The sequence below is a fragment of the Suncus etruscus genome, chromosome X, assembly GCF_024139225.1.
Source record: "Suncus etruscus isolate mSunEtr1 chromosome X, mSunEtr1.pri.cur, whole genome shotgun sequence".
NCBI lineage: Eukaryota > Metazoa > Chordata > Mammalia > Eulipotyphla > Soricidae > Suncus > Suncus etruscus.
In genome coordinates, this window is record NC_064868.1 from 90,456,347 (window position 1) to 90,483,134 (window position 26,788).

Below are 26,788 nucleotides of genomic sequence, written 5' to 3' on the forward strand. Positions count from 1 at the left end.
GAGTTTTGCCAATGTTATCAGTCTTGTTTATTTTTTTTCAAAGAACCAACTTCGTTTTCATTGATCTTTTGGATTGTTTTTTGGTTTTCCACTTCATTGACTTCTGCTTTTAGTTTTATTATTTCCTTCTGTCTTCCTATTTTTGGTTCCTTTTGTTGGTTATTTTCTAATTTTATGAGCTGCTTCATTAAGTTATTCAGGTTTGCCCCTTTTTTCTTCCTGATGTGTGCTTGTAAAGCTACAAATTATCTTCTCAAGACCGGTTTTGCTGTGTCCCATAGATTCTGGCAGTTTGTGTCTTCATTATTATTTGTTTCCAGTAAAGTTTTGATTTCCTCTTTGATTTCATCTTGAACCCACTGGTTGTTCAGTAGCAGGCTGTTTAATTTCCAATTGTTAAAGTTTTTCTTTTGTGTGCTTTTATAGTTCACATCTAATTTCAGAGCCTTGTGGTCAGCAAAGGTAGCCTGCAAGATTTCTATCCTCTTGATTATATGGAGGTATGTTTTATGTGTCAGCATGTAGTCTATCCTGGAGAATAACTCATGTACATTGGAGAAGAATGTGTATCCAGGTTTTTGGGGGTGGAGTGTCCTATATACATACATATATATATATATATATATATATATATATATATATATTTACTAGTCCTCTTTCTTCCACTACTCTTTTTAGGGCTAGTATGTTTTTGTTGGGTTTCAGTCTGATTGACCTATCAAGTGTTGACAGTCTGTGTTGAGGTCTCCCACACTTATTGTGTTATTGATGTCTTTTTTCAGATTTGTCAGTACTTGTATTAGATAATTTGCTGGTCTCTCATTGGATGCATATATGTTTAATAGTCTGACTTCTTCCTGTTGCACATATCCCTTGATTAGTACAAAGTGTTCATCTTTGTCCCTTACAAATTTTATGAGTATAAAGTTGGTGTCATCAGATATTAATATGGCCACCCAGCTTTTTTTTGTTTTTTTGTTTTTTGGGCCACACCCGGCGTTGCTCAGGGGTAACTCCTGGCTGTCTGCTCAGAAATAGCTCCTGGCAGGCACAGGGGACCATATGGGACACCGGGATTTGAACCAACCACCTTTGGTCCTAGATCGGCTGCTTGCAAGGCAAACGCCGCTGTGCTATCTCTCCGGGCCCCACCCCAGCTTTTTTAAGGGCATTGTTTTCTTGGATGATTTTTCTCCAGCCTATGTTTGTTCTGATTATTCAGGTGTGTTTCTTGTAGGCAGCAGAAGGTTGGATTCATCTTTTTGACCCATTTTGCCACTCTGTGTCTTTTAGTTGTTGAATTTAGTCCATTGACATTGAGGGAGATGATTGTCAGGATTTAATGTCATCTTTGTAGATAAGTTTGCTGTGTTTGTTGGTCTCTCTTGTCTTAAAGTAGACCTTTCAGTTTTTCCTTTTAGGCTGGTGTTTCATCTGTGAAGTTTCTGAGCTGTTGTTTATCCATAAAGCTATGTATCTTTCCTTCAAACCTGAATGTGAGTCGGGCTGGGTGCAGTATTCTCAGTGAGGCATCCATTTCATTCAGTCTTGTCACAATGTCCCACCACTGTCTTCTGGCCTTAAGAGTTTCTTGTGACATGTCTGCTGTAAGTCTTAGGGATGCTCCTTTGAATGTAATTTCCCTTTTTGATCTTGCTACTTTCAGTATATGTGGGATTTGTCATCGTAACGAGGATGTGTCTTGGGGTGTTTTCCTTTGGGCCCCTTTTAGCTGGTATTCTTCGGGAATGCAGGATTTGATTGCATGTAGTTTTTAACTCTGGGAGTATCTCTTTGATGATGTCTTTGACAGTTGATTCTTTCTGAGTATCTTCTACCTGGGCCTCAGGGACCCCAATGAGTCTTATGTTGTTTCTGTTGAGTTTATCAAAGACTTTTATTTTCATCTGTTCACATTCCTTGAGTATTTTTTCCATTGCCTGATCGTTTGTCTTAAGGTTCTTTTCCAATTTCTTCTGTTGTGTTGATTTTTTCTGCATCTCATCTTTCAGCATGCCGATTCTGTCCTCAGCTGTTTTTATCCTGCCAGAGAGGCCATCCACTGAGTTTTTCAGTTGAGCTACCGTGTTTTTCAGATTTGTTATTTTAGTTTGGCGTTTTCTGTTTTTTGTCTTTGTGTTCTGTTGAGATTGATCTATGCTTTCTTTGAGTTCTACAAATATCTTCCATATTTCTATTCTAAACTCCTTATCCGAGAGGTTAATCAGATGGTTGTAATTTTTTAGGTCATCCAAGCTATCGTCTTCATTCTCTGTGCATGGTGTTTGCCTGCGAGTTTTCCCCATTGTCACGCTTGTAGTGTGATTTTTTTCTGCGTGTTGTGGTGGGGTTCATTGGTTAGAAAGAGCGCATGGCCATGAAGCGAAGCAGAGCTAAATGTTCTTCTGGAGCCTCTGGGAGAGCTATTATTCTGGGTCCTTTTCTGCCCAGTCCCAAGGGGTTCAGGAGACTGGACAGTGGAAAAGCACGCACAGGCAACACTCACAGTTTCTCACCTTACTTCATTTTTCTATCATTCAAGCTTACTTCTTCCAAAGCTACAATTGCATGAATGTTACACTATGTAATGTTGTTCAGTTCCTGAGGATCTGGGGTTTTTTTTCCAATTTTTTTGTTTTGTTTTGTTTTGTTTTGTTTTTGTTTTTGGCTCACACCCAGCAGCGCTCCCTCCTGGCTCTACTCTCAGGAATCACTCCTGGCAGGCTTGGGGGACCATATGGAAGGCCAGGATTAGAACCACCGACCATCTGCAGGCAAGGAAAATGCCTTACCTCCATGCTATCTCTTTGCCCCCCCTCTTCCCCCCAAATTTTTCTCTACTCTTCAAAAGGTAAAATTCTGTTAATTTTCTTTCAAATTCTCTTAAAATTTTTCAATCTTTTTTTAAAGTTCTCATTAAATAAATCCAGTGAATTGTTTCAGTTATTGACCTTTTCAGTTGTAGATCTTCAATTTCTTTTTCTATATTTTCCATATCGCTACCTAGATTTCTCATCTGTTCACTCATCAAAACCATATTTTCCTTTATTTTTAGAATGTTGCTTTTTTCGTAATAGTTTTAAAATCTTTGAATGCTAAGTCCAACTTATACAACAACTCAGAATTTATTTCAACTCACTTTTTATTTTACAAATTTAAAATAATTTTAGTTATTTTACAATTTATGATTATATGCTTAGCCATTTTTGGTATTGAATACTTGACATAAATGTGATTTCTTAACCTAAAATATCTTGTCATACTTAGTCATAGAGTTTTAGGATACTCATACATTTCATCACATTCTCTCCAAACTATGTGTTCAATTTCTACCTTCCAAAGCTTCTTGCTGGAATTAAGATCTTAAATAATTAATTAAAATAAATTCTTTAGGTAATGCTTCAGAATGTCTTTTCTAAGTTTTTCTTTGTTAAAGTTTGTATACCACTTGAGTTGGTGATTTAAACTCTTTTAAATCCTTTTTTAATCTCTTTAGAATGTCCTAGGCTATTTTCTCAACAAATATGCTCTCTTCCTTGGATGTAAGAGCTTGTTGTGTCCCTCATAGTTCTTTCTGCTCTATTATTTTTGTGTGTTTGGAGATTCTTCTATAACTTTATTTTCACTTTGCTAATTATTTCTTCATAAAACTGTTCGAAACTAATTTTTATTGCTTATAACTACAAATGCTGATTAAATGATTAATTCTTATGAAAAGCCTGGAATATATTATTTCCTATTTTTCTAGGACCCAGTCATCTCTTGAACCCTCCTCTATTCTACGAACCATGACCTACTCATGCCATTCATTCTGAAAACACCGCAACATAGCCACTGCAATCCTGGCAATATGTTGAGGATACAGAGATTAAGTAGATACTCTGTTGACTTCAAGATTCCCCACACCAGGGATAAATCGACAACTAAACAATGAAAGAGAAATTTGATGTGGGATGTACTAGAAGGTAGGTGAAACCCTGGTTCATGATGCCTAAACATGACTGTGAAGTCAATATTGAAAAGTTGAGGCCTCCCTGTGGCATATAGAATTATGGCTACTACTCTTCCATTATCAGCATGAAATTGTGTCTCTTTTTTTTCTTTTTGGGCCACACCCAGTGATGCTCAGGTGTTACTCCTCACTATTTTTTCAGAAATCGTTCGTGGCTTGGGGACCATATGGGGATCAAACCGCGGTTCATCCTATGTCAGTGCATGCGAGGCAAACACCTACCTCTTGCATCACCACTCTGACCTCGAAATTGTGTCTTTTGAAAAATGTCTAAATGTTAAAGAGCATGTGAAATAAAGAAGAGAAAGACAATTAGCAAATAGTTTCACTCCTCTGTGAAGTAAAAATTACTAAAGAAAACGAAATCTTCCAGAAGCAATGCAATTAATTCCGAGACTCAGTGAAATGATACTGGTTTTAGAGGGATATGGGAATGGATTCTTTAGATGGTTAGAAGCTTTGGAACTTTGTTGGTGTGATGCAGTAGAACACCTGGAAAAATGCATGAATCTATATCCCTCTGTTATAAACCAATGAAAAGTTCATGGAAAAATTAAAATTTGTTGAAAAAAAGATCTGAATTTTCCACAGTTAGTCATTTAAGATAAGATGTTATACCAAAGACTAATAAGATTTTTAATTAAGGGGACTCAGAGATACCTCAAAGATCTGGAACACATGCCTGATATGTATGCAACTACAAGTTTGCTCCCTGTCATTCCATGGACCATATTCATGTTGTACCACTGGTGGCTTCCAATCATTAGTGGGTGTGGTCCTGGTGGCCACCAGCATCATCATATCAAAGCACTGAAACCATGGTGTCTCCTACCACTGCTTGGGCAGGTATCAACGAGAGTTGATACCTGGAGACATCTCCCCCAAATTGTAATTAAAACATAAAACAATGGGCCGAAGCGTGATGCTAGAGGTAAGGCATCTGCCTTGTAAGCACTAGCCTAGGATGGACCACGGTTCGATCCCCCAGCATCCCCTATGGTCCCCCCAAGCAAGAAGAAATTTCTGAGCACATATCCAGGAGTAACCCCTGAGCGGCAATGGGTGTCATCCAAAAACCAAAACAAACAAACAAAAAACCAAAAACAAAACATTAAACAAAGGTCTTTCTCACCAAATATAAAAATATCATGTGAATTATGGTTATAAGTTCTGAAAGAACACAAATAAGATATTTGGGACCTTCAGATTAAGAAAGTGAGAAGGAAGTCACTTGAATGTTTACAACATGACTAGGCAAGACTTGGCCCCATGGATTTGTCTTGTGAGAACCCTGTTTCTGGCATCTCTGAAGCCTACCTTTTGGATCTTATTTATTATCCACCTGCACTTATAATCCCTACACTGCAGGTAGATACAACTGCTCCACAAAGTAAAGTGCTAGGGGCTTCTCATCTCCATCATTAACAGCAAGTGCAAATGGAATCAAATACTACACCTTAACTTATAGATGTACATGAGTGACTGATACTTTCAGCTTCCTTCAACTTGGGAAGAAAGATCAGATGCTGAGCAACCAGAGAGAGCTGTTGCATCTTTATTGCAGGACACTGCACTACTGGCCTGCAAGAAAAGGCTGATCACAGACCTGGACAGGAGGAACCCCTCACACCTCCACTCTAACCCTCCACACACAGAGGCTCTTGCCTTCCTCCAATCCCCCAGTTCCCGTGTCTAGAGATACATGTGCCCCATCAGAACTAAGAAGTCCCCATACCTCAAGGCCTATTGCAGTCTTTTGATCCTCAGTGAATCACAGCCACCCTGGATATCACTGGCATTTTTAACATGCAATCCTTTCTTGGGCTTCTCTCCAGTATAAGGATCCGAAGCTCACTTGTAGCACACCAGCTGTGGAGGGGTGGAAAGAGTGTCAGTATTCTGGGCTCTTTCCATGAATGATGATGGCAGTTAACTTGGGGTCTTTCGTGTTGACTGTGACATTCACGTTGTTATTTGGTTTCCTGCCATTCCAGTATATATATAATTTGCTCCCTGAAGAAAGGAAGGCATGTTCTCTGGGCAGGTGGTGGCCATGTTCTTCCTTAGTTCAGCCTCAGCCTTCATGCCCAGCTAGTTACTTTCCTAGAACCTAGGCTTGTTGCTCTCTTGCAAATGTCCAGCTCCTGTAATTCTTAGAGGAAGTGTGTGTGTGTGTGTGTGTGTGTGTGTGTGTGTGAGTGCGTGCGTGCGTTTCTATCTAGGAAGATTTTCCTTTCCCCAGGGCTAAGTTGCCCTTTCAGGAGAAGTTGCAGTGAGCTATACCATCAACTCTAGCGACTCCAACAGATGGGGTCACTGATTTGCCCTCCCCTCAGTTGCAGCTCTATCAGCCTCTCAGCCTCTCAGCAGAGGGAGGTGGCCCAACCACAGTGACTGCCGTTGCCATGGAATCTCTCCTGCCAAGGCCGGAAAGACTCCAAAGCTAACTCACTGGTGAGGGTTCCTGTCACCTGCACGGACCAATTCTTCATGCCAGCTGGACTCTGGTCCAGCTCTGGTCGAAAGCAATGGTGTCCTGGAGAGAAGTGCTGTTTATTAGGCCCCAAGAAAACTGGACTTCAGTTTTCAAGACTGACAGAGAGGGTATGTGGCTGTCTGGAAATAGCACTCAGGAGCTGGGCCCGGAGCCAGTGTACTTCCTGCCTGGGGGACAGGTCTGCTAGCTGGGTGATGGGCATTTGGATTCATTCTTTCTGGTATCTGTCCAGGCAGGGGGATGGCAGCAAGTTGTCAGCTTGGCCACCTGTGCCAATCTTTATCTCTGGAGGTAACACGGAAGGCGATGATGTCAAGTCAGAGTCGGGAGGCAGCCAGCCAATCCTTGCAAAGCCTTGCCACTTCCTTACCTCTGACCAGGCAGGTTGGCATCACTTACCGGAAAAGAGAAGGGCTCTGCAAGGAGTGTCACCCAGCACTTGAGGTAGTGCCTGGCTTCCAGATGCTCCATCATCAAAACCCAGTGTTGGACAAATTCTTTCTGAGTCCGGACTGGAATTGAAGCCTCAGCTTCCACTGTCATGATGCCAATCTCCCTTCCCTTTGCCCCAATGGAAAAGAAAGCAAAACCCTCAGACTCATTCTGCTGGAGATGATCCTAGTCAAGTTCTGTGCAAGGGGAGAGGAACTGTCCCAGGATCACATTCCGAAATGCAAGTGGAGTCCATGAAAAGACACACACACTCACCCTGCATCAAGATAGCCAGACACAGTCACATCTGGTTCGAAGTGAACCAGACTCTAGTCAAGTGGGTTTTCCTCAGTGATGAACCCTGCCCTCTCCCAGTGATGTAGGTTACTTCTGTGCCCAGGGAGGACTTGGACAATCTTCTAGAGCTGCACCCTGCTTCACAGTCCTCAGGGGTAAACGGTGTGAATGGGGCATACATAGACAAGCCTTGACTGTGCCTGTGTCTTTAGAGGGTGGAGCAGTTCAGAACTATGGGATTTAATTGGATGTTTTTTTGCACCAGCATCTGTCACATGGATAAGTGGGAACTTGCTTGAAACTCAACTTGTTTTGCACCCACACAGCCCCGACTGTGCCTGGCAACTCCAAACACACATGTCCACGGTGTGTGTGGTTGTAAGCCTGGAGCATTGCTCATACAGGGAGAGGGTTTATTTTCTGGGTGCCACAACAAAGTGCCACAAAAGGATGGGACTTACACAGCAGATATATCTTGTCTTCTACATCTGGACAGTTACAAATCCAAGATGGAGAAGTCAGGGGGACTGATTCCCTCTATGGAGTGTTTGTTCCACAGGTTGCTGGCAACCATTAATGATCCTTTGAAAGGCCCCCTCCCATATCTCTGTCTTCTTCCTCTAGTGCTCCCATGTGTCTGGATTCAGATGTTTCCCCCACTTTTGGAGGGCCATACCTCAAGCATTTCTGCTACTGTGTTCAGGAATCACTCTTGGTGGGTTAGGGACCATAAGGGATGACGAGGATCAAATCTGGGTTGGATGCATGTAAGGAAAACACCCTACCCACTGTATTACTGCTCTGGTCCCCTTTTGGGGAGACTACATCAGGCAGTAACCGGAGTTTACTTCTGGCTCCATACTCAGGGATCACTCCTGGCACTGCTCATGGGATCATATGGGGTGCCAGGAACTGAACCCAGTCAGCCATGTGAAAACTGCCTTATCCACGGTACTATCATTCCAGCCCTCAAATGTCTACTTCTTCTGAGGACATTAACCATATTAGATATAGGGCCACATGTTTATAGTGTAACTCATCTAAGCTTATCTAGTCCATTTGCAGCTACCATAATTCCAAACAGGGTCACACTCTAGTGAAGACAGAGGTCAGGACTTCATTATATGTATAGGAGAAATTCAATGAGCACAGGGCCGTGTTTTGATGTAGCACAAGATTTAAAGGGTACCTAATCTTCCTGCAGTGTTTTGCCATGTCCAGCTTGTTGGTCTTGGCATGAGGGAAAATAAGAGTGGCTGTCTGTCAGAGCCAGGTGACTGAATGTGGGCATGAGGAGCTGCGACACCAGGACAGAGCCACTGAGCCTGAACAAACTCCATTCTGTCCACCACTTCATGCTACTTGACCTCACTTGCTTGGGACCTGACCATCTCTTTTTTTTTTGTTTTGGTTTTTTTTTTTTTGGGCCACACCCAGCGGTGCTCAGGGGTTACTCCTGGCTGTCTGCTCAGAAATAGCTCCTGGCAGGCACGGGGGACCATATGGGACACCGGGATTCGAACCAACCACCTTTGGTCCTGGATCGGCTGCTTGCAAGGCAAACACCGCTGTGCTATCTCTCCGGGCCCACCTGACCATCTCTTAAAGGAGCAATTTTCAATTCCTTAGCCTCTGCAATCATATTGGACCATGCCTGAGGCATGTCAGCCCAAAAAGCACTTTATACACATTTTTACATGGTGAGTGACCTGACCATCCAAGTCTGTATGACTTCTCTTGGTCTGCATTTGGGATAAACCCATGATCAGAGGTAGGACTCTCCTCCCTCAGTCCGTGCATCACTGCAGTGGGGCATGCAGAATAGTAATGTGGCATCTCTCAAAGGTCTTGTTCGACTACCCTTTTTACTCTGTGTATTCTTACCATAAAGCTATATTGGATCTCTAGGAAGTGTTTGCAAAATTGCTTTTGCTTACTGGAATTTGTTTTGTTTTCAAAAAGACGCTTCAGTGAACCTCATATAGAGTAAGTAAGAAAAGAAAAGAATGGACGGTACTGAGTGATGAAAAGCTTTTGGCCACGGATTACAGAAGTGAAAATGTCAAGAAATGAAGGCAGTGGGATGGGGGATGAGGACTCCAATTGGCAGTAAAATAAGGGTATTTAGTCAAGGTTGCTTGAAGCTTTGGTGATTTAGAGATGAGTTTACTGTGTATATTGAAGCCCTTAAGAATTATTATTGCAAATATGTGACCCAAACTATAAGTAAATGAAATAATTTGTTGGTGAGGGGGAGTTAACCAAAGGTGGTGGTGCAGAGAATACCTGAGTAATGGAAATAAAAATAAATTATGTTTCCTAATTTTCTCAGTGAGTTATGTTAGCTAACTTGTGTTCTTCACAAGATGTAGTCATATAGTCCTATTCTAAAGATCTATAGTTGCTTCCCAGTTCCATTACAGAAGAAATCAAGTAAAACAAATCACTCTGTATCCCCAAAACACTGTTTTCTGACTGGTCAAGTGATCTTGTTCTTCCAACTTGAGGAGGCTCTTGTGGGTCTTTGTAAGTGTTTTAAAGAGGAACAGAAGCAGTTGCACTATATGCATGGTGCGTCAATATCCACATGCTACATGTATTCTGGCATTGAACACCACAGCAATTTAATCAATGGCTCTCATTGTCATCCTCGTTTCACAGATGGGGATATTGAGGCTAGGAGATTTGGAGAGTGGTTCCAGATTACACAGTAAGTATGGTTCTGACTTCAGACTCTACCTTTTGTTTATATGCTCTAATCTACATCATCTTCCTCACATCCATAGTGAAGTTCAGGGGATACAAAGGAGTTTAGAAACAAGGAGTTAACATCCCCATTCAAAGATGCCTAAGGTCTTCTCCCTTTCCAACAAGTTCTCAATCTGTTCCCTGGAGAATATGCAAAAAAGAACAGACCAATATGATCTATGGACTTCTTGGTGGTTACATTTGTTACCATGATACAATTATATTTAGGTTAGAAGTTGGCACGTTGTTGACATTTTGGATGACATCTGATCCTGAGACAAAAATTCCCAAATAATTGAACACTAAGAACCTTCTAGATATTTGTAAGGCCCATTCCCTAGCCACCACTCAAAAAAACATATGCTACTACTAAAGATTAAGAACAGGTGGCATGTTAGCATTCACACCAAGCCCTTGTAAGAGACAAGGCTACAGCCTGGATCCAGGGTTTGCTATTGATTTACAATGTCCCTCACCCCAAGGAGTGCTCGGAGAAGGAGTTCTAAGCAGGGGAGTACAGGGCAGGACTGATCATTTCTAAAATCCTTGCATTTAAAGGGAAAGAAATAAAGTAGAAAGTCCTTACTTTCATCTTCAGAATCTTCTAGAGTCTCAAGCATATCCATACTCTAGAGTCCCCACATAAGCTAACACCCTTTTAGTAGCTCCTACCAACTGCTTCACATTCTTGCTAAGTATTTGACACTATGTTAAGACACTTGCACTTATTGCAGGGTCTAGTGGTATTCCCACTGTGAGACACTGGGGCAACCCCCACTTGGTTCTCAGAAAGTGGGGAGCCAGGACGCAGCCAGAGTAGAGGGCATTCCACAGGACACAGGGCTGGAAATGGCTAGAGTCAGTGCCTATGGTCCCATACCCCCATTCCTACCCCAATAACTCTTCCCCAGTGTCTGAGACACATTATGCTGGGCTCCCCACCTCTGTGTCCAAGGACTGGAAATATGCCATCTTCTCCACTATGGAGGGCACCCAGTTTTCTCCCAGTCTGGAAGTCTATGTTAGTGGTTCCCTTTGGCATGAGAGTTTTGCCAAGACACTATGCTGAGCCCTGCCATTTAATGAGAGCTGCAAGGCCTTCCTGGGTACTCAGCAGGCACAGGCAACTGTTCGACCAGAAGAGAACTGCAGCCTAGCTGCTGCCAACAAATGCTGGATGGTGCCAGTGTCCCCTCTGCCAATGACACATCTATGAGAGTGGACTCTACTTGGCTTCACTTCCCTGGGAGTTTTAAAGGACCATGAATTCCCAGGGCTGCTCCTAGGCAGCCTGGCAGAATAAGCCATTCAAACCTCTTCCTGATTTTCCACTGTCCCTATTGTTCCTGGAGCACTTGAACCATGTTAACCCCTTGCTTGAATCACTCATGGCCCCCCACACCCTACAGGCTATAGTCCCAGGCCAGATGCCACTTCCTCTGTGATCTGTATTAAGTCAATGTGCCCAGCCTCCTCTCAAATGATGTCATCTACCCCCGCAGCCTCCTAGAATCATGCCGGGGCCCCTCTGCTTCTTTCAGCCCTGTCTGGGTCACAATGTTGCCTGGCCTCTTTCCTTCCTTCCGACAAGTAGGGAATTTGTCTTTCCAGGAAGGTCCTAGTGCCTCCAGATGCAGAGAACATTTTCTTTAGTCAGTTCTAAGTCTGTTGTAAGAACCTTGTGGGCCAGTTATTAAACTTCCTTTTTTATAGATGAGGAAACTTGGGCACTAAAAGGTTACCTATACACACCCACAGCTATGTTGTGGTCCCATTGGATTTGTACACTGACCTTCTTCTGGACCCTTTATTTCTTCCACTAAATCCACTTCCACTCCTTAGAGTCACCTCACTCCTGTGCTCATACCACCAGTGCCCTGTCTTCCTCCCTTATCCCTCATTGTACTGGATAACAGTCCTTGGACATTGGCCTTCCTGGTCTCTCCCTTCTTCCTTCCCCCAAGCTGAGCCCAGGGACCAGAACTAACCAGGTGGAGGAGGAAGGGGTCTTCCTTGGCTGGTCTGGCATTATAAAAGTCCCAGGTGAAAATGCCAGAACACTTTCTCTCCTGTTTTCCTCCTGAGTGGGAGCAGAAGTAGCTCCTCTGTGGGTCCATATCTGTTCTCAGAAGAATGTGTCTTCTGTTCTACTGCTGACCTTGAAGGGATTACTTTTCTCTCCTGTCCAGTGTGTGTCTGTGTGATATATGTGTGCATAGTATGTGATATGTGTGGTATGTATGTCTTTGGTGTGCATGTGTTACGTATATGTTGTTTGTAGTAAATGTGTGTGGCATGGGCTATATGTGGCATGTGTGATATGTGAGATGAATACATGTCTCTCTCTGTATGTCTGCACCCCTTCATGCTCCCCTATCCCTTTTAGTGGTTATACTTGTACTGGAGCCAGCAACAAATGTAGAATTTCTACTGATGATACAAACTTAAAGAACCCATTGGCATCATTTTGTAGTACCATAAAAATCTGGGTGTAGCAAACTGGCCACAACTCTAAAATCCCAGAGAAAAGAGGGTAAATATCCAAGTTGTTCCACCTCAAAGAACACAGGGGCATTACTGTCTTTTGCTTTAGCCAAATAAGGTGTCTTCGGCACTTCGGGTTGTCCACTTGAACTTGATCTTTTCTGACACTTAGGAATTTGAGGGGTAGTAAAGATTAGACTCAAGCACAGAGCTGGAAAATGAGTGCTGGTCTTTCTGGAAAGGGCTGATGTCTAGAGAGAAAGTGGTGGGGGACTGTGCACAGAAGATAATGTGTTTCCACCGATCCCTAGAATTCCTACAGGCATTGCCACTATGAGCAGATTTCATGAGGCAAATGTTTGCTTATAAGGGGGCTGCAGAGGGGTGTCCAACATGGAAAGAATGAAGAGATATCTAGAAGCTTCCATTTCAAGTGTTTGTCCTCCAGGGAAGAGATACAGGGGACATGAAGATGACCCATAATAAAATAAAGAATTGATGGTCAAATGCACTTGTTAGGACTGGGCTGGGCACATCGGGGCCTTTACTAGCCCTCCCAGGAGACGCAGTCAGAGGGCTGCATGCCACCCTGAGTTCGAGCCCCTAACTTCTGGGCAATGGCGGTGCATCCTGTGATGTTAGCTCCTGGCTACAGATGTGGGGGAGTCCTGCCACTCTCACTGCTGCTCGAACTGGTTCCTGCCATATCCTTGGTGTCCAGTTCAGAAAAGTCAATGGAAAGCAGGAAAGACAGTTTCTTATCCAGGATCAGCCTGCCACACTGGAGTCTTCTCTCAGGGACAAGCTTTCTGCTTCTCTGTGGGAAAACTCTGTGTATGTGTGTGAGCCTGCTTGTGGGACTTTGTGTACTTGTGCACACATCCAGGAGTTTGTAATTATATGCCTGTATGTGTATAAATCAGTGGCATTTGTGCTTGCAAGTGTAAGCATCATATGTATATGCATGTGCATATGTGCATGCATTTTCTGTATGCATATAGACATACATGTGTATATATGAATACACGTGCATGTGCTCGTTATTGGTGTGCTTATATGAGTTTGTGCACATGCATATACACATGTGTTTCTACATGTATGTGAGGATACACGTGTGGGTTTGTGGGTTTGTATGTTCATGCTCATGCACATTTATATGCACCTGTATGTATGCATGTGGCTGTTGTGGGTTCATGTTTATATATACTTACATTTTGTGTGTATGTGCAGCACACAGCCTAGTGCATAATGTGTGTTGTCTTTTCTACAATAGTGATTTTAGTTTGCATCTCTCTCTCCCAGTGGGGTTGTTTTGGCTTTGAAAATGTAGGCAGCCTGGCCAGGCTGTTGGAAGTAGCCAGGCATCTTAGCAAAGGGAAGAAAAGAGTAACGCCATGTCCCCTATCTCAGTCGAGTTTCCCTTGAAGCAGAGAGCCTCTTCACCATGATTGCTTTCTCTCCAGCTCCCTCTGAATCTCCTTGGCATTGAAGAGAGCACAACGAAGAGCCTGCTAGGAGGACACATGGGCACCAGGCTGCTCAGAGGCCCTCAAGGACACAGCTCTCCCTCCCTTGATTTTGAGTGCCCCAGGTGGTCCCCCTCTGAGCCAGGGCAGCCTGGAATGTTTCCTAAGAAAAAGAGAACAACTGCTGCCTTTGGGGCCCCAGGGGGATAGGGGAGGTGGGTGCTTGCTATTTACTCCTGGGGCCTGCAGGCTCCAGGCAAGTGAGAGCAATATGCTGGACTCTTCATGCCCCCTTTTTCTGCCTGAGCAGAAAAGCTCATTGCAATGTGACAGCCCAGAGAAAGCAAACATCACAGAGGCCAGCTTATGGCTACCCCTACACAGCTCACATACACACAACCAGGCCAGTTCCAGGACATGCAATCAAGAAACCCTGCACTCCTTATAGTCTGTAACACACTCCAGAGCCCTGTCTCTAGTTTTAGATTTTGGGACCACATCAGGCAGCGTTCAGGACTTATTCTTGGCTCTGTGCACAGGGATCATTCCTGTCTGTCTTAAGGGTGCCAGGAGGATCGAACCCAGGTCAGCCAGATGTAAGACAAACACCCTATTGGCTGTACTATCACTTCATCTGCAAGCAATCTCTCTATGTGACAACTAATGACACCCTGTAGAGAGTCCTCAATGGGAACATCTGCAGTGGTGAATGTCAGGAGGTCAGGGCTCAGGGCACCAAAACTCACTCATTTGTGCCATCATTCACTTGTCACCACTTTCTGCCCTCCAATCCATATCAGGAACTGGGAAGCAGGCTTGGGTGCTATCTGTAAAAACCCAGCATGGGGACATGGCACTCAAAAACATCATAGTCCAGCTTTCTTGCTGAGTGCTAGGGTGAAGAAGTCAAATCATTTCAGGTGAGAAAGCCACAGCTGCTCAGGCTTGGGTCATGGAGACCCAGTAAGATGCAGAGACTATTTGCCCTCAGATGACATGAAAAGCTGAATAGACAACTCTAAGAACAAATCATTATCTGGATACTCCAAGGCAGTGTCAAGCAGTCTGTGCCTGCCCCAGCTGAGGCTCAAGGTCTTCCAGCAAAGGGACTTCTTTCTAGATTGAGAGGCTCACATCTAGATTGGGGCCGCTGGCTACTAGTTTAAGGGCTTTGAAAAGCAGATCATCTTGGTTGCAGAGAAAATATCACTACAGGTGCTGGAGGCTGATAATAAACTCAATGTTTTAAGAAAGAAAAGGCAAACAAGTGTCTGTTGACTGTGGCTGTTAAAAGAAATCCACATAGGAAGCTTTCCACAAAGAGCGGATGAGAGCAAGTGGGGAAGAAATTGGACCGTTATGACAATGATAATGGGAAATAATTACTCTGCACAAGAATTTGATACTGAAAGGAGGAAAATTGATATGCTTGATACCCCTTAAGTAACAATATTGAAAAACAGAGTGCCTAAAAGGAAAAAAGAGAGAAATAAAGAAAGAAGAAAAATATCTGTCCCAGAGGCAGGCATGGGAGAGGGCAGGTGGGAAACTGGGGACACTGGTGGTGGTAAATGTGAACTGCTGAAGGGTGTTGGACACTATATGAATTATGAAAAACCTAGTTAACTGTGATGTTTGAGTAAAGTTTTTTTTTCAAAAGAAAAAAGAAAAGATATCCATAGGATCCTCTTTTGCTTGCCAGAAGACAGCATAAAGACAGGTGGTCTGAAGGTGGCTATGCCACTAGCTGGGGTATATACCCCCCACATATACACAGAGACATATGTGAACAAGCTGAGCACTTCCTCTGTATCCCATGGGCCAGATCTGCTCCACCAGAGAAGTTGCTGCATTTGTGCTTGTCTTTCCCCCTGTCTTGCACCTGACTCCAGTTATTTCAGTGCAAACAAACCTGGCCAGGACCTGGGACAGTGCTGTAGCTTTTGTCTCTAATTTGATCCAGTGAGTATTTATGATGGACTCAGCCATGAAGAAGGCATGTGATGGGCCTTTCTCTATCACATTGCCAATAGTGGCAACAGGAAGCAGCCCTGGTAGCTGGCCACTAACTGCTGCAACTAAGCACCTCTGGTGGCCAAGAACTCAGCAATGGTTCTGATGTCAAAGTGCTGAGAAAAGTATCTGTATAAGGCAAACAACCCCATATATTTACTTTTAACATGAGTTTTATGATGTTACAGAAGCGCAAAACATCCATGCATGTTCTCTTGCCTAGCTGCAAAGAATTTCACAAGGATGATCAAAAGCAGGCTATCAACCTCAAGGCAAAACTTTTAAACAAACTACACATCAGAGAGTTGGGATTGTATGTACAATTTTATGTACAGAAGAGAGAACTGAGGCTAAGAGCATTACAGTGATTTAATTTAGGGGTGACTCCCAGGGACTAGAGTGAACCTGACCTACCTGCCCATTCTGCTCCAGAGATTCAGCAGTTGGGGTTTCTATTTGATGATGGAATGTTATTATATCCCCATCTGCTTCCCAGTGTTGGCATAACAAACTACCTCCATGGCTTTAAACAGCACACAATTCAGGATGTCTCATAATATTCTTAGGGTCAGAAATCCAAATTAAATTTCTCTGGGCTAAAGAAAGCCATGACTGCGACTAACCTAAAACTGTACGCATGGCAGAAAGGGGAAGCCACGGAACTCTGCTGGAACTCAGATGACAGCACCCCTATATGCCTGTCTTCTTGCTGTGCTCCATTTTCGGCCTGATTTCATCCTGTGTGTGGCTCATCTGCGGATGGCTCGCCTTCCCTGGAGACTTCCCTGGAGGTGAGTTTACAAGCCCAGAAAAGGTGGAGCCAGAGGTGGAGCCAATGAATACAACCACAACATGTAGAAAAACCCACAATACAAGTGTGACAATGGGGAAACAATGCAGGCCAGCGCAAGACATAGAGAATGACGATGGCAACTCTGATGACTTAAACATGACCAGCCAACTAGTCAGTCTCTCAGATAAGGAGTTTAGAGTCGCAATATGGAAGATGTTCAAAGTACTCAAAGAAAGTATAGAAGAGAACACTAAAAGAATCAAGAGAATATGAAGATAGAAATCAGAAAACTGAAATTTCAGGTTAAATAACAGCTCTGAAAACCTCAGTAGATGAATTGAAGAAAAACATGGTTGAGTTTTCCCACGGGTTAACAGCAGCTGAGAATAAAAATAGTACACTGGAAGATGAGATGAATAACAGTTCCATACAGCAGAAGAAATTGGAAAAAAGCCTTAAAGCAAATGATCAAACAATTGAAAAATTACTCAAAGAATGAGAACAGATGAAAATAGAAATCTATAATAAGCTCAACAGAAACAACTTAAGAATCATTGGAGTCCCAGAGACCCAGGAAGAAAATCTCCAGGAAGAATCAATGGTCAAGAACATCATTAAAGAGAAACTACCAGAGCTAAAGAATACATGCTATCAAATTCTGCATGCCCGAAGAGTACCAACTAAAAGAGACCCCAGAAAAAACACCCCAAGACACATCCTAGTCACAATGACAAATCCCACAGATAGAGACAGAATTCTGAAAGCAGCAAGATCGAAAAGAGAAATTACATTCAAGGGAACATCCTTGAGATTTGCTGAAGACCTGTCACCAGAAACACTCAAGGCCAGAAGGCATTGGTGGGACATAGAATACTGCACCCAGCAAAACTCACTTTCAGGTTTGAAGGAACAATACATGGTTTCACAGACAAACAACAGCTCAGAAAATTCACAGACACAAAACCAGTCTTAAAAGAAAAACTGAACGGCCTACTTTAAGATAAGACTGACCAAGAGACACACCAAACTTCGATATAAAGATGGCACTAACTCCCAGGACAATTCTTTTTCTCAATGTCAATGGACTAAGTGCACCAGTTAAGAGACACAGAGTGGCTAAATAGATCAAAAAACTCAATCTAACCTTCTGCTGCCTACAAGAAACGCACCTGAATAGTCAGAACAAACATAAACTCAAAATAAAAGGCTGGAGGAAAATCATCCAAGCAAACACCACCCATAAAAAAGCTGGAGTGGCCATACTAATATCAGATGATGCAAACTTTGTACTTAGGAAAGTTGTAAGGGACAAAGATAGACATTTTGTATTAATCAAGGGATATGTAGAGCAGGAAGAAATAACTCTTCTAAACATATATGCACTGAATGAGGGGCCAGTAAAATATTTAACAAAATTGTTGACAAATCTAAAAATAATATCAATAACAACACAATAATTGTGGGAGACCTCAACACAGCATTGTCAACACTTGACAGGTCAACCAGACTAAAACCCAACAAGAATATACTAGACCTGAAAAGAGAAATGGAAGAAAGAGGCCTAGTAGATATATACAGGACACTCCACCCCCAGAAGCCTGGATACACATTCTTCTCAAATGTACATGGAACATTCTCCAGGATAGACTACATGCTAGCACATAAAACATACCTCCATAATATCAAGAGGATAGAAATTTTGCAGGCTGCCTTCACTGACCACAAGACCCTGAAATTATATGTGAACTACAAAGGGACACAGAAGAAAAACTTTAATACCTGGAAGTTAAACAGCCTAATACTGAATAACTAGTGGGTCTGAGATGAAATCAAAGAGGAAGTCAAAACCTTCCTAGAAACAAATGACAATGGAGATACAAACTATCAGAACCTATGGGACAGAGCAAAAGTGATACTGAGAAGAAAATTTATAGCTTTGTAAGCACACATCAGGAAAGAAGAAGGGGCATACCTGAATAGCTTAATGATGCAGCTCATAGAATTAGAAAGTACTCAACAAAAGGACCCAAAAATAGGGAGACAGAAGGAAATCACAAAGCTGAGAGCAGAAATCAATGAAGTGGAAACCTGAAAAACAATTCAAAAGATGAACAAAGTTGGTTCTTTGAAAAAGTAAACAAGATTGATAGAACACTAGCAAAACTAACAAAGAAAGAGAGATAAACTTGATAACTTGTATTAGAAATTAAAAAGGAGAGATAACTACTGATATGGTAAAGATCCAAAGGGTAATCAGAAACTACATTGAGAAACTCTATGCCACTAAAAATGAAAACCTGGAAGAAATGGATACATTTTTGGACTCTTATAATCTTCCACGGTTGAATGAAGAGGATGTAGCATATCTAAACCCACCCATCATTATTGAGGAAATTAAGACAGTAATCAAATGACTGCCCAAAAACAAAAGTCCAGGCCCAGATGGATTTACTAATGAATTCTTTCAAACCTTTCAAGAGGAACTTTTACCAATTCTGGCAAGACTCTTTCATGAAATCGAAAAAACAGAACACTTCCAAATAGCTTTTATGAAGCCAACATCACCTTGATACTTAAACCAGACAGAGATGCTACAAAAAAAAAAGAAAATTACAGACCAATATCGCTGAAGAACACAGATGCAATGATCCTCAACAAAATCCTGGCAAATAGGATTCAATGCCTCATTAAGAAGATCATCCTCTACGATCAAGTAGGTTTCATCCCAGAAATGCAAGGATGGCTTGACATCCATAAATCTATCAACATAATACACAATATCAACAACAAGAAAAATAGAAATCACATGATCATATCAATAGATGCAGAGAAAGCATTTGATAAGGTCCAACACCCATTCTTGATCAAAACTCTCAGCAAGATGGGAATGGAAGGAACCTTTCTCAATATAGTTAAGGCCATCTACCACAAGCCAGAAGCAAATATTGTCCTCATGGAGAAAAATTGAAAGCCTTTCTTCTAAATTCTGGCACATGACAAGGCTGTTCTCTCTCACCACTCCTATTCAACATAGCACTGGAAGTACTTGCTATAGTGATTAGGCAAGAAAAAGATATCAAGGGAATCCAGATAGGAAAGGAAGAAGTCAAGCTCTCACTGTTTGCAGATGACATGATACTCTACCTAGAAAACCCTAAAGTCTCTACGAAAAAGTTTCTAGAAACAATAGGCTCATATAGCAAGGTAGCAGGCTACAAAATTAACACACAGAAATCAATGGTCTTGGGCCCGGAGAGATAGCACAGTGGCGTTTGCCTTGAAAGCAGCCGATCCAGGACCAAAGGTGGTTGGTTCGAATCCTGGTGTCCCATATGGTCCCCTGTGCCTGCCAGGAGCTATTTCTGAGCAGACCGCCAGGAGTAACCCCTGAGCACTGCTGGGTGTGGCCCAAAAACTAAAAAAAAATCAATGTCCTTTCTATATACAAATAGCAATAAGGAAGAAATGGACATTAAGAAAACAACCCCATTCACAATAGTGCCACACAAACTCAAATAACTTGGAATCAACTTGACTAAAAATGTGAAGGAACTATACAAAGAAAACTATAAAACTCTGCTCCAAGAAATAAGAGAGGACACGCAGAAATGGAAGCACATACCCTCCTCATGAATTGGCAGGATTAACATTATTAAAATGGCAATACTCTCCAAAGCATTGTACAGATTTAATGTGATCCCTCTAAAGATGCCCATGACATTTTTCAAAGAAATGGATCAGGCAATTTTGAGATTCATTTGGGACAATAAACACCCTAGAATAGCTAAAGCAATCATTGGGAAAAAGAATATGGGAGGAATTACTTTCCCCAACTTTAAACTCTACTACAAAGCAATAGTTATCAAAACAGCATGGTATTGGAGTAAAGGCAGGCCCTCAGATCAGTGAAATAGGCTTGAATACTCAGAGAATGTTCCCCAGACATACAGTCACCTAATTTTTGATAAAGGAGCAAGAAATCCTAAATGGAGCAAAGAAAGCCTCTTCAACAAGTGGTGTTGGCACAACTGGCTAGTCACTTGCAAAAAATTGAACTTAGACCCCCAGATAACATCATGTACGAAGGTTAAATCCAAATGGATGAAAGACCTTGATATCAGACCCGAAACCATAAGATATATAGAAGAACACGTAGGTAAAACACTCCAGGACATTGAGACTAAAGGCATCTTCAAAGAGGAAACTGCACTCTCCAAGCAAATGAAAGCAGAGATTAGCAGATGGGAATATATTAAACTGAGAAGCTTCTGCACCTCAAAGGAAATAGCGCCCAGGATACAAGAGCCCCCCACTGAGTGGGAGAAACTATTCACTGAATACCCATCAGACAAGGGGCTAATCTCCAAAATATACAAGGCACTAACAGAACTTTACAAGAAAAAACATCTAATCCCATTAAAAACTGGGGAGAATTGGTGGTGGGAATGTTGCACCGGTGAAGGGGGGTGCTCTTTACATGACTGTAATCATACAACTATAATCATGTTTGTAATCACGGTGTTTAAATAAAGGTAAAAAAATATGTTTAAAATATAAAAAAAATGGGGAGAAGAAATGGACAGACACTTTGACAAAGAAGAAATACAAATGGCCAAAAGACACATGAAAAAATGTTCCACATCACTAATCATCAGGGAGATGCAAATCAAAACAACTATGAGGTACCACCTCACACCCCAGAGATTGGCACACATCACAAAGAATGAGAACAAGCAGTGTTGCTGGGGATGTGGAGAGAAAGGAACTCCTATCCACTGCTGGTGGGAATGCCATCTAGTTCAACCTTTATGGAAAGCAATATGGAGATTTCTCCAAAAACTGGAAATCGAGCTCCCATACGACCCAGCTATACCACTCCTAGGAATATACCCTAGGAACACAAAAATACAATACAAAAATCCCTTCCTTACACCTATATTCATTGCAGTACTATTTACCATAGCAAGACTCTGGAAACAGCCAAGATACCCTTCAACAGATGAATGGCTAAAGAAACAGTGGTTCATATACAAAATGGAATATAATGCAGCTGTCAGGAGAGATGAAGTCATGAAATTTTCCTATACATGGATGTACACGGAATCTATTATGCTGAGTGAAATAAGTCAGAGAGAGAGAGAAAAACGCAGAATGGTCTCACTAATCTATGGGTTTTAAGAAAAATGAAAGACATTCTTGCAATAATAACTTTCAGACACAAAAGAGAAAAGAGCTGGAAGTTACAGCTCACCTCATGAAGCTCACCCCAAACAGGGGTGAGTTTATTTAGAGAAATAACTATGTTTTGAACTATCCTAATAATGAGAATGTACGAGGGAAATAGAAAGCCTGTCTAGAGTTCAGGGGGGGGCGGGTTGGGTGGGGTGGAAGGAGATTTGGGACATTAGTGATGGGAATGTTGCACTGGTGATGGGTGGTGTTCTTTACATGACTGAAACCCAAACACAATCATGTATGTAATAAAGTTGTTTAAATCAAGAAAACTGTACCTATGGCATTACTATGTTCTTTTTCAGACCCGTAGTGACATCATTTTCTTGCTCCCCCAGTTTCTAGGGATTGACATATTAATAGGATTGCAGCCCCTTCCTCAATCTTCAAATCCAGGTGCCTTTTCAGCCTCCATTCATACCTTTTGGCTGACTCTTAGGTTGCCCAACTCCACCTTTTAAAAGTTCATATGAAGGCATCGACCCCACTCAGCTGATCTGGGGTCAGTTCTATCTTGAACTCCCTTAGCTTAAGTATAGCTGTAAATTCACCTTTGCTATAGAAGGAAACATATTTCCAGAATCCAGGGACAAGGATTAGACCTTTCTTTGACACCTATCCTTAAGCCTACACAAGGCACAGATGAAGTTAAGACCAAGGATGAGTATATCAGAGAAAGAAGGAATCTTGAACCTTGTTCAGTTTGGCTTGAGTCATTGGTAGTCCAGACTGGCAAAAGAGGAAGAAGAAATGAAAGTCGTGTCTGTTAGTCATGTAAGTCAGCCATCAGAAAGGAGTGGCACTGTTAACTTACATAGATGCAGTCCCCCTATACCTTCTAGGGGCCTGTGTTCTGTTTTGTTCTTTCTAGAGATCACTGAAAAGAAGAGTGATAGCACTCCTCTGGAGAGCATCTTCCCTATCTGAATGGGAGGGGAAAGTCCCTGCTGCATGTATATCTGCAGGATTCAGCTAGAGCAACAAGCTGTCTGTGCTATGGGAAGCTTCTTTGAGACATTTAGTACAGATGTGCTTTCTCCAATGCAGGATTCCTCATTCTTTTCCTATTAATGGTATCACTCCTTTCTACTGACCTATTAACCATAGGGCTGTGGATAAGTGTGAATTTCTCAGTAGCCACCACACTAATAGTAAACTATGGGACCCCTTTCAACTCCCCAAGATCGACAGAGACAAAGACTCCGGAAACCTCCCAGTGCCAAGCTAATGTTCTGGAACCCCAAGAACAGCCAGAGCTGGCCAGACATTTCTGGACATGAAGTTCTGTGTATGTAATCTCATTTTACTAGAGGACATCTGGCCCTCTGGACTCCAGTTGATAAACTGGAAAAATCTTAAAAGCTACCCTAACTCCTCCTCTCCCAGCTGCTGTGTTTCTAGTGAGCTGGGGCCAGTAGCGTCTGTCAGCTCCCGGAAGGAAGCTCATCTGTCATGTTGGATGCAGACCCCTCCCCTTCTGTGGTCTCACTGACTCCTTGGTGTACAGTGGAGGATGGAAGACAACCATCCCCACTCTACAGCTGAGAAACAGAGGCAGAGCCTGGCCCTGGATGCCAATGTGGGGAGGTTACTCCCATCACCTCTTGGCTGACTATGAAGTGGGTAGGGGTGTGCTATCATAGAAACCTAAACATCCTCACTCTATTGTATGTTTCCCAATGGGTTGTCCAACCTAATGGTGCTGGACAGGGGCAGGTATGCCCAACACCTCAGCTTTGGCAGCTCTGTTAAGCCACCATTAGTGATGGACCATTCCCCAAGGAAAGGTGAATAAAAAGGAGAAGACACTTGAATGAGTCTATTTTGTGGGAGAAATTATATTTGATTATGTTTAGGGGTTACTTCTGACTCTTCACTCACTCTGCATTAATTACTCCTAGCAGTATTTTGGGATTCCAAGGACTGAATCTGGGTTGACTGTGTGCAAGACAAGAGCCCTCCCCACCTTATACAATATACATTAATAGTACTCCCTATCCTTGAATTATGTTTTTGTGTATGCAGAATGTCCATTTTGTTATCTGCCCTTTCACATACCCCTACAAAAGCTCATTTTTTCTTTAACTCTCTCAGCCCCTACCATCATTACTCCATATTTACCCTTTTACCTTCAGTACTGCAGAGTCCTCAGTCACAGACCAAAGTGGTGCACTGGAGTTAACACCGTGCCCAATATTTCAAAAGGCATAACATGGATACATATGTCTTTTCAACATTTTATGTGTGTTTTCTTTGACAGCTATAGCTCTTGCTGAATATTTTCTTATACAGTGACTATTTTCTCCATTTTTTTTTATCTTTTCCTCTCTTTGTGAACTATTCAATAGGGAATTTGGTGAAAGAGTCCCTCTGTTTAATGCTTATGTTTGAACCAAGTCACTAGTATTGTTGGACATGTTCTTATGCCCCCATATTACTGATGCCACGTGGCTTTATTTCTTGTTTGCATAGGCACATTACAACGGGAAAATACTATACATACAAATAAGTTCTTATCTAATAGAGATAGGAACACACAAATCTTGTAGTGCAATGGGACCTTACACCAATAACATTGATATAATAACCTGGCACAGGCCTCAGAAGAATGGGCATTCCTCATTCACCCCTGATCTAGAGAAGCCATCTACGAAACACGCAAGGTTGTCTATAACATCACCTGGAAGCAATCCTCTACCAGGGAAGACCCTACCACTGCTCTCACATCGACCTACTCAAAAGAGACTCCCCTTAACTCTGAGAAGACTTAACAACAACAACGACCTGCTTACTGGAATGGGCTTCTGCATTGCCCTTTATTTGTGAGGTGAAACTAGAGGATGCTCCACACCAGCCTGACTTTAATGTAGGATATGCAGATTCCAGGATCTTTAATACAGAAACCTGATGCCAACAATAGACACTATGTGAAAAAATGTATTGGCACTACAGACAATGACTTGGATTGAACAAACTAGTTTGCCTGGAGCCTAAACTTGGTCTTATGCCAGGAAACTTCAGGGGTAGTCCTTGTATTTAGACCAAGGCTTTTCCTTTCCATGCCCCCCATATTTTGGTGGGCCTATGCAAGGGAGGGACATCAGTTTTCTTTTAGAAAAATTGTAGATATTTTTGAATTTGATACTGCTTACCCTGATGAATATAAGTGCTTGGGTGTTCAGGAGAGACCCAGGACAGAGGGGATGTCTAAATTGAAGGTGTGAACTTGGAGATCACATCTATACAACATATAACAACTAAAATTCAAAATAATGTTAATCAAAAAAAGTAAGTGCTGGACCCAAGAGAGAGTATATGAGTTAAGGCATTTGTCTTGCATGCAGTTTTCCCAGGTTCAAATACCCAGCACCACATGTGGTCTTTTAAGGATCTTCAGGAGTGATCCCAGAGCACAGAGCCAAGAGTAAGCCTTAACACTCTGATGTAGCCCACCAAAATAAAAATATTATAAAAGTTGGGTACATAATCTAAGTCACATTTGCTTATGTAATTTAAAATGTAAGTTTTTATATGGGGCTTTTAAATATTGAGCTCAGAATTGCTATTTAGAATGATGGAAACAATTGGAAATAGAGAAAGTGATTGCACAGCATAGTGACTAAAATTACCATGATCAAGTCTGTATGCCAAGAATGGGCTAAAGTGACAAATTTGATATGAAATATATCTGACCAGTTTTTAAAGAATGAAAGGTAACATATGGCTCTAGCCATTCCCCCAGTCATTTCATAGCCATAGGCAATGTGTGGCTGCCATGTTGGATAGTGTAGACCTGGTGCACCTTTCTCATGGCAGAGATTTCTGTAAGAAAACAGACTAAAAATGGTAACTGGGGAGTGCTGGGATTGCCAAGGAATTCAGGAGGAGAGGCTAAGAAAAGAGGGTACCCTGAGCTGTAAGGAGGACACTGAAAAAGGAGATTGGGGCAGGGAATCAGGGAGACAAAAATCTTAGGAAGAGCTGGAGCCAGTGCTAAGATGGCCCAGTGGACAGCAACTAAGTTCATTCTATAAAATACAAATGATTTGTTGCTTTTCTACAGTATTACATGCTGCCATGAAAGAAAGGCCCAGCCTTTTTTCATAGACTACCTGCTGCCACCATACCTCATTCTAAGGCCACAGGTCTGTGGCTCCATGTAGCCAGCCATGGCCCCACTTGATCATGAATCCAGAATTATGCAACTAGCAAAAAGAGATGCAAGTTTTGGTTGCTAATGTATTATTATTTTATTATTATTATTATTAATTATTATTATTATTATTATTATTACTGTTAGTTTTGAGGCCATACCTGGTGGTGCTCAGGATCCTGCACTTCAGGATCACTCATGACAGTGCTTAGGGAATTAAACCTGGGTCAGCTTCTGTGCAAGACAAATCCAATAAGGGCTGTCCTATGACTCTGGAACCTCTGGTTGGAATTTTTGGTAAACATTAACCAAAGAATTTGGACAAGGATATCAGATCTGTGTCCCGATATATGAATGTGATTCTGTCCAGATCTGCGACTTGTACTGTTTGGTCTTGGGGATTGGTCTAAGGCAGAGTCTGGGAGTGGAATAGGGTGGGGGAGGAGGTGCAGTCTCTAGAGCATTCCTCAGTCAAATTTTCTAGGAGGGTTCCAAGGACCTTGGCACCACATCTGTGCCTTTCTAAGTGTCTATGTGGGGCATGAGCTGGAACTCCAAGTGCTAATGCCTATAGAGGCACATGTGCCTGTGTATGGAGTTTGCCTAGGGCCCTACATGGAGGCTTGCTGGGTACACTGAGCCCCTTGACTTTCTTAACCCC